A 7,889-nucleotide genomic window follows, 5' to 3' on the forward strand; every position below is an offset into this window, starting at 1 on the left:
TTTTTGGTTTTTCGAGACAGGGTTTCTCTGTGGTTTTGGAGCCTGTCCTGGAACTAGCTCTTGTTGACCAGGCTTGGTCTCGAACTCACAGAGATCCGCCTGCCTCTGCCTCCTGAGTGCTGGGATTAAAGGCGTGCACCACCACCGCCCGCCTAGAAGGAAGCTCTTGTAGACCAGGCTTGGTCTCGAACTCACAGAGATCCGCCTGCCTCTGCCTCCCGAGTGCTGGGATTAAAGGCGTGCGCCACCACCGCCCGGCTGGTTATAAGTTGTTATGGATAATGGTCAGGAAAAAAGCTAAAAAAAGGAGATTAGATCTAGAGTTCTTGTTTTGAAAAGGAAAAAAAGGGAGTGGGAATTGCTGTGGGACAATGGTCTTATATCCTGTAAAAATTTATCACTTGTATTGGTTTAATAAAATGCTAATTGGCCAGTAGCCAGGCAGGAAGTACCAGCAGAGCCACCAGAACAGGAGAATTCTGGAAAGAGGAAAGGCTCAGTCTGCAGTTGTCACCCAGACACAGAGGAAGCAAGATGAGAATGCCTCGCTGATAAAAGGTACCAAACCACACGGCTAACATAGACAAGAATAATGGGCTAATGTAAGTTATAAGAGTTAATAAGAAGCCTGAGCTAATAGGCCAACCAGTTTATGATTAATGTAAGCCTCTGTGTGTTTCTTTGGGACTGAAGGGATGCAGGACCAAGTGGGACAGAAACTTCTGTCAACCAGCCACCCAGTTCCATGTCTGACCTGATACCTTTGGGACTATCACATGGGACCTTTGTGCTGTATACTTTAATAGACCTCTGGCTTCCAACCTCAAACTAAGATCTTTGTGTCAGGGCCTGTTATAACCTCTCAGAGTCCATTGTGGGCAAGAGCCATGCAACTCATTCACAAATGTTTCTGAAACCAAAATGATAATGTGTGCATGTGTGTGTGTGTGTGTGTGTGTACTTCTCGTGACCCACATGTAAAAGTACAATTTTCTGGAATTCAGTTCTCTTGTTCTATCATATAGGTTTCAGGGACTGAACTCATGTCATCAGGCTTGGTGGCAAGTGCCTTCACCTGCTGAGACATTTTGCATCTCCCCCTCTTTTCAGGACACGGTCTTACCTCTAACTGGTGATTCTCCTGCCTCAACCTCCTTGTGCTGAGACTACAAGTGTGCACCATCATGCCTAGCTTAATGTCTTCCTCTTTTTCCTTTTAAAATATAGTTTATTTGGACTGAAGAGCACTGCCTGCCCTTCCAAAGGTCCTGAGTTCAATTCCCAGCAACGACATGGTAGCTCACAACCATCTGTAATGAGATCTGGTGCCCTCTTCTGGCCTGTAGGTGTACATGCAGACAGAATACTGAGAATACGGTATACATAATAAATAAATCTTTTAAAAATATAGTTTACTTATTGTTCTGTGTATGAGTATTTTGCCTGCATGAATATATATGTGCACAACCTGGGTATCTGGTGTTGTTGGAGGTCTAGGGGTTTGATCCCCTAGAACCGCTGGGGTCACAGATGGTTGTGAGCTACCATGTAGGTGCTAGGAACTGAACCCAGGTCCTCTACAAGAACAAATGTTCTTAAGCACTGAGCCATCTCTCCAGCCCCCCTTGATGTCTTTCTTAATGATATCTAAAAACAAAACATTTAAAACCGCTGGGCGGTGGTGGCACACACCTTTAATCCCAGCACTCGGGAGGCAGAGGCAGGCGGATCTCTGTGAGTCCAGCCTGGTCTACAAGACCTAGTTCCAGGACAGGAACCAAAAGCTACGGAGAAACCCTGTCTCGAAAATAAAAAAAAAAAAAAAATTAAAACCATTAGCAGCAGATAAGTCTTGTTTTCTTTCTGGAAGGAATTTACCACTGGAGTTTGAAACACTATCTTTGCAGACAAGGATGAAGGTCCAAACTCCCCGTCTCAGCTTGTTTGCACCGTGCAAACAAACCTGCCTCTCGAAGTGCTTCCTTAAACCTTTCTTTGAACTCGCTGGGTGCCTGGAGAAAGGAAATAGGCAATAAAAGTGGGGCGGGTTCTGGGCAGCTCAGGGATTTCTAACAATCCAAGGACCAAAGGAGGACAGTTCCTGCAAGGCTTGCTGACCTAATCTGAGTTTTGCTGGGCACTAGTCCCCTAGTAGTGCACTTCAAACCATAAACTTTTCAGTACTTGTAGGCGTCTCTTTTGCGGGGGAGAGAGGTGGTAGTGGGTTGAGACAGGGTTTCTCTGTGTAATAACCTTGACTGTCCTGGAACTCATTTGTAGACCAGTCTGGCCTTGAACTCACAGAGATCTGCCTGCCTCTGCCTCTAAGTGCTGGGATTAAAGGTGTGTGCTACCACCACCCCGAATAAGAAGGCCTTTTGGCTTCTCATGTCCACTAGGGATGACCTCAAATTCTTGTTCTTCTTGCCTTGAACTCCTGAGTACTGGAATTACAGGCTTTTGTCACCAAGGTCCAGGTCACTTTATATAGAACTTCATTGTCATTAATAAGTCTGTTTAGGAAAACAAACAAAAACATAAACAAAAAAATCTAGGCATGGTGGCTTGTGCCTATGGTCCAAATGCTGGCAGTGGGGACAGGAAGGTCCCTGGGGTTTAGTGGCCGGGTCAGTGACTCTGCCTCAGGCTGAGCTGATGATAATGAAGAAACAGCATTATTTATACAGAGTTGTTTAATTACAAAGCTGCTAAAGCCCTCTCAATATTTTAATAATATTTTCTCTTAAGTTGAGTGAACATAGTGGTGTTTTGTGTTCTGTTTGAGACAGGCTCTCTCTGTGTGCCTCTGACTGGGCTGGATTCACTTTGTAGACCACGCTGGCCTCGAACTCGCAGAAATCTGCCTGCCTCTGCCTCCTGAGTGCTGGAAATAAGGTGTGAGACACCACACCTGGCAAGAATGTAGGGGAAGTGAGGAAGCCTCCTGAGACAGAGTGGGAGGAACTCTGAGACAGGGTTACTCCTCACCGTATATTTTTACTTAAAAAGGACTTATTTATTTAATTTCTTATGTGTATGAGTGTTTTGCTTCCATGCGTGTTACGTGTATGTATGTGTAGCATGTACATGCCTGGTGTTCAGGGAGGTCAGAATAGTACATCAGATCTTTTGGAACTGGAGTTACAGATGATTGGGAGCTGTGGTGTGGGTGCTGAGATCTAAACCTGGGCAGCTTTGCAAGAGCAGCGAGTACTCTTAACTCCTGGGCCATGTCTCCATCCCCACTCACTACACTTTTAAGCCTCTGCACTTTCTACAGCTTGACGTCCACTTTTTCTATGAGCAATCACTACCAGGATCCGGGGTAAAGCTGTCCCTGTTCCCATGACCTCATGCCTGTTTTCATAAGCTGTCTCATTTCCATGGAAATCACACTCATTTTTATAAACCACCTCAGCCCCTTGAGAACGTGCAAAATAGCACTGTTATCAAACAGACGATAAATAGGTTAAGCAGAATGATCATCCATTTCAAATCTGGATGCAGTGGTACATACTTGTAATCTCAGTACTTGGAGACAGAGGCAAGACCACATAGCAAGACAGTATAGAAACAAAACAAAAATCAAAAAAGTTGTCTCCCCTAAAAAAAAAAAGCTTATCAAAATCCCTACTTAGAGATCTCAGTGAGATGAATACCAGGGACAAAGTATAAGGGGATGAACTAGTTGGGGGGGGGCAGATATAAATTACCAAAAAATTCAGAGAGGTGTGGATCAGCACGTCTTTGGCATAGAGAACATGGGTGCTTTTTGCCTGACAGGAAACGTTTTTCCAAAGAAATATTTACTGAGAGTGAAAGGAGCGGCAGAAATGTGTTGGCCTAACGAGGAGATAAAGAATTCCAGGAAGATTGGCGAGGGCAGGGGAGTAAGAAATGAAATCCTGGCATGAACAGGGTGGCTTGCCTGGAAAGCTGGGTGCTCAGGATGAGGACAGCTTGACTGGGTAGCAGGTTTGGTAGCTCTCACAGGCCGAGGGCTTAGCTTATTGGCCAAGCGCTAACACAGCTGGAGCTTGGTTCTGAGAACTGCAAGAAAAAGAGAGAGAGAGTCATACTTGGCACAACAAATTAAATACACCCAGAGACTGATGTGGAGAAATCTAGACTGTATTTAACTACTTTTCGGGGAAAGGAAAGGAAAAGGAAATGACAGCTGTTTGATGATTAGATGTGAACACTGTGTGTTTCCACTCGTCCTTGGGATTGGCGTCTGGATTTTACAAGGTTCCTTCTGACTCACACACGCACGTGTCAGTCTCCAGCCCTGTGGATGGGCCAGTGAACAAGGCTCTGCGAAACCTTGCTGAGCAGAGGCCCTGGGCTCCCTTGTGCTTCCCACGTCTACGTTTTTAACAAGTAAAGCTTGCCTGAAGATCAGAGCCACTAGAGGCCAGGGGGTGGCACACACCTTTAATCCCTGAACCTGGGAGAGAGAGGTAGTCAGATCTTTGTTAGTTCAAGGCCCCCCTGGGCTGCACAAAATTGAGTCTGTTTAAAAGAGAAACAGAGCTCACAGGAAGGTGCTCCCAGCACTGGGAATGAGTAGAGAGAGAAATATAAAGTGGAAGGAGACAGGGCTCAGTGCGGTGTGAGAGTTTTGGTGGAGACAGGTGCAGTCTGAGGATGGAGACAGTGTGAGCACAGGGTCGCCCTTTGGTCTGAGCATTGGTAGAGGTAACAGAACTCTCTAGTGTCTGGCTGCTCTGCTTCTCTGATCTTTAGCATTAACCCCTCTATCCGACTCTGGGTTTTTATTATTGATACCAATTAGAGTTAGTGCTACAAGACAGGAGGATCAGAAGTTCAAGGTCGTCCTCGGCTACGTAGTGGATTTGAAGCCATCTTGGACTCTCTGAGACCCGTTTTTAATTAAACAAGCAAACAAATGTCCCCGCTTTGAGGGAACATTCTCCCTCATCCTAACCTGAGAACATTTGCGTGTGGAGGGGAGGCCCGTATGTGCAGCCAGAGGATAACTGGCCAGAATCGGTTCTCTCCTACCAGGTCAGGACCCTGAAGACGGAGCTCAGGTCTTCAGGCTTGGCACCTATACCCGCTGAGCTGTTTTGTGGGCCCTGCCCTCTCTTGTGTCCCAGGATGGAAATGGATGCAAGCAGGCGGAATGTGAAAATGGACTCCCGAGAACCGACGGTGGCTGCTTCTCAGTGCTGAGGTGGAATGGATACACCCGAGTTGCTGAGAGGAGCTGGAATGTAGCAAAGCACAACTTGGTTAATCCCCGGCCTCTGGCAAGAGCAGACGTGGTGTGTGAGGAGACTATCTACCGAGACAGAGTCTCAGAATCCCAAACTTTCCAGAGGCCTCGAATTCCAGATCTTTCTGCCTCCACCTCCAATTCTGGGATTATAGGCATGCATCGCTACGTTAGATTTGTTTTGTTTTGTTTTGTTTTGTTTTTTTTTGGTTTTTCGAGACAGGGTTTCTCTGTGGTTTTGGAGCCTGTCCTGGAACTAGCTCTTGTAGACCAGGCTGGTCTCGAACTCACAAAGATCTGCCTGCCTCTGCCTCCCAAGTGCTGGGATTAAAGGCGTGCGCCACCACCGCCCGGCTGCTACATTAGATTTGTGCATTGTCGAGACTTGAACCCAGGACCTCCTGCATGCTTAGCCAATGAAACTATATCCCCAGTCCCCAGGAAGACCAGGAAATGCACACGGTAATGTATCATGCTCTAGATCAGTGAGTGGTTCTCAACCTTCCCAATGCTGTGACCCTTTAATAGTAATTTGCAACTGTTATGAATTATAATGCAAATAAGTTTTCTGATAGTCTTACGTGACCCCTGTGAAAAGGCTGTTTGACCCCGCCCCCAAACGGGTCGTGATCCACATGTTGAGAAACACTGCTCTAGTTAATAACTCCAACGTTCCTGAAGTACAGCTAAATTTTCAGTAGGTTAATATAGGCCAGCTTCCAGATGGACCGCCGCTATCCTGGAGCTGTGCTTGAGCTCGTAGCTAAGAGGCACGAAGAACTGGCCTTGGTCAGCTTTCAGCATTTGGAGCCCTAGGCTGGCGCGTGTCCTGCTTTTCCCCAGGAGACACTCTTTTCATCGCCTCACGAGATAGCTCCTGGTCTAGCATTGTTCTATGCTGCCAATTTAACCTGCTGGATAGAGTGGGGTGTGAGCAGGGCTACACCAGTTCCAAAGGTGACCTGCAGCGCCCCCTGGCGGTACCTGTTGCTGGCCCGCAACACCGCGAGCGTCTCCGGAGTTGCCGCTAGGGAGGTGCCTGTTAGGTGCCAGAGCTATAAAATCCTTCCTTGATATCTCGCTCTTCTACAAGGTTTTTCACTGCGTTTCAGCCTCATGTGGAGGAGTAGGTGGCATCGAAGATGGGTCTGATAGGACTGCATAGAGAGCCAGGGCGCTCTCCTAGGGACCTCAACTGTGGACAACTAGACGATGGATCTGGAGTCATACGGTTCCCTCTCCTCTGTATTCCCCAACCTCGTCTCCATCACACTTCCTTTCTCTCCTGGACATTGAAGAAAGACTGACAGTGATCCCAGAAGCTCGAGACATCCAGAATAGAGGGAGTAGCATTTCTACCACAGGAAGTGTGCTTAGGAGAGATCCCAGCCTCAGCCTTTACATACAACGTAAAAATCTGGAGGGGAGTCTGGCAGTGGTGGCGCATGCAAAGAGAGACAGCCAAAGAGCCCTTTCCCTATAGCGCCTGGGCCTGGACAGCGTTACCGCAGTCAGGCGATACCTGAGGAGTCTTGCTCGCTTCCCACACTTCCTACTAAGGCCGATGCAGAGTTGTACTCTACTGTTTTGAGCTTTGGCCCCAAGACTTGGCAGCCTGTGCTCACAGATTCCGTAGGAGAAATCTGGGAAATTACAGTCCTTCCAAATATCATAGAAACAACCCGTTTGCCAGCTGCAGATTACAAAACCCTTTTATATATGCTTTCATTTTGTCTTTCGCTAGCTCAAGAATTTAGGCCTGGGCATCCCCTCTAGCTGGTGAAAGGTCTGAGAGGCCGGCACCAAGCCCTCCAAGACACACACTCAGGGGGCAGGCATCACCTAGGTTGTAGCAGACATCTGTACAGGCTCAGATGCTCATATGCACTATTATTAAAAAGGACCCTAGAAGCTGGGCGGTGGTGTCTACAAAGAGAGTTCCAGGACAGCCAGGACTACACAGAGAAACCCTGTCTCAAAAAAACAAACCAAAACAAACAAAGAAAAGGACCTTAGAGACTGGACAACATAGAAGAGAAGGCATTTGGGATGAGCATGATTTAAGGTCCTGGGGGCAGAGGTAAGGTTGGGTCAAACTCAGAGCTTCAAGGAGCAAGGTTCTTATAAAACAGGACTCTTAGCAGCAAGGTGTGGTGACGTACGCCTTTAATCGCGGAGACTGATAGATCTCTCTGAGTTTAAGGCTAGCCTGGTCTACATACAAGTTCAAGGCCAGTCAGGACCCTTCTTCCCCAAAAAACAAAACAGCCACGTCTCTGTCTGTACCTAAAATCTGTAACGACCTTCAAGGCTCATCATAGCCCACCTATCGTAACTCACTAGCCTGCACCCCTTAGCCTAGAGGCCCCTGATCTGCTCTGTGGTCAGTGCAACTTGCTGCAGCTGCTAGCGGAGAGAAACGAGATGAGCCGAGGGGCAACAGTTAAAAAACACTCATTTTTAGAGTCTGGCTTGACCTTAAAAATGAGTCTTCACTCCAAGCCTTACATGCCTAGGGAATAGACCATTTTCTTTTTCTTTTAAAAAAGATTATTTGGCCGGGCGATGGTGGCGCACGCCTTTAATCCCAGCACTCGGGAGGCAGAGACAGGCGGATCTCTGTGAGTTCGAGACCAGCCTGGTCTACAGA

Source organism: Microtus ochrogaster, chromosome 7, assembly GCF_000317375.1.
Source record: "Microtus ochrogaster isolate Prairie Vole_2 chromosome 7, MicOch1.0, whole genome shotgun sequence".
Lineage (NCBI taxonomy): Eukaryota > Metazoa > Chordata > Mammalia > Rodentia > Cricetidae > Microtus > Microtus ochrogaster.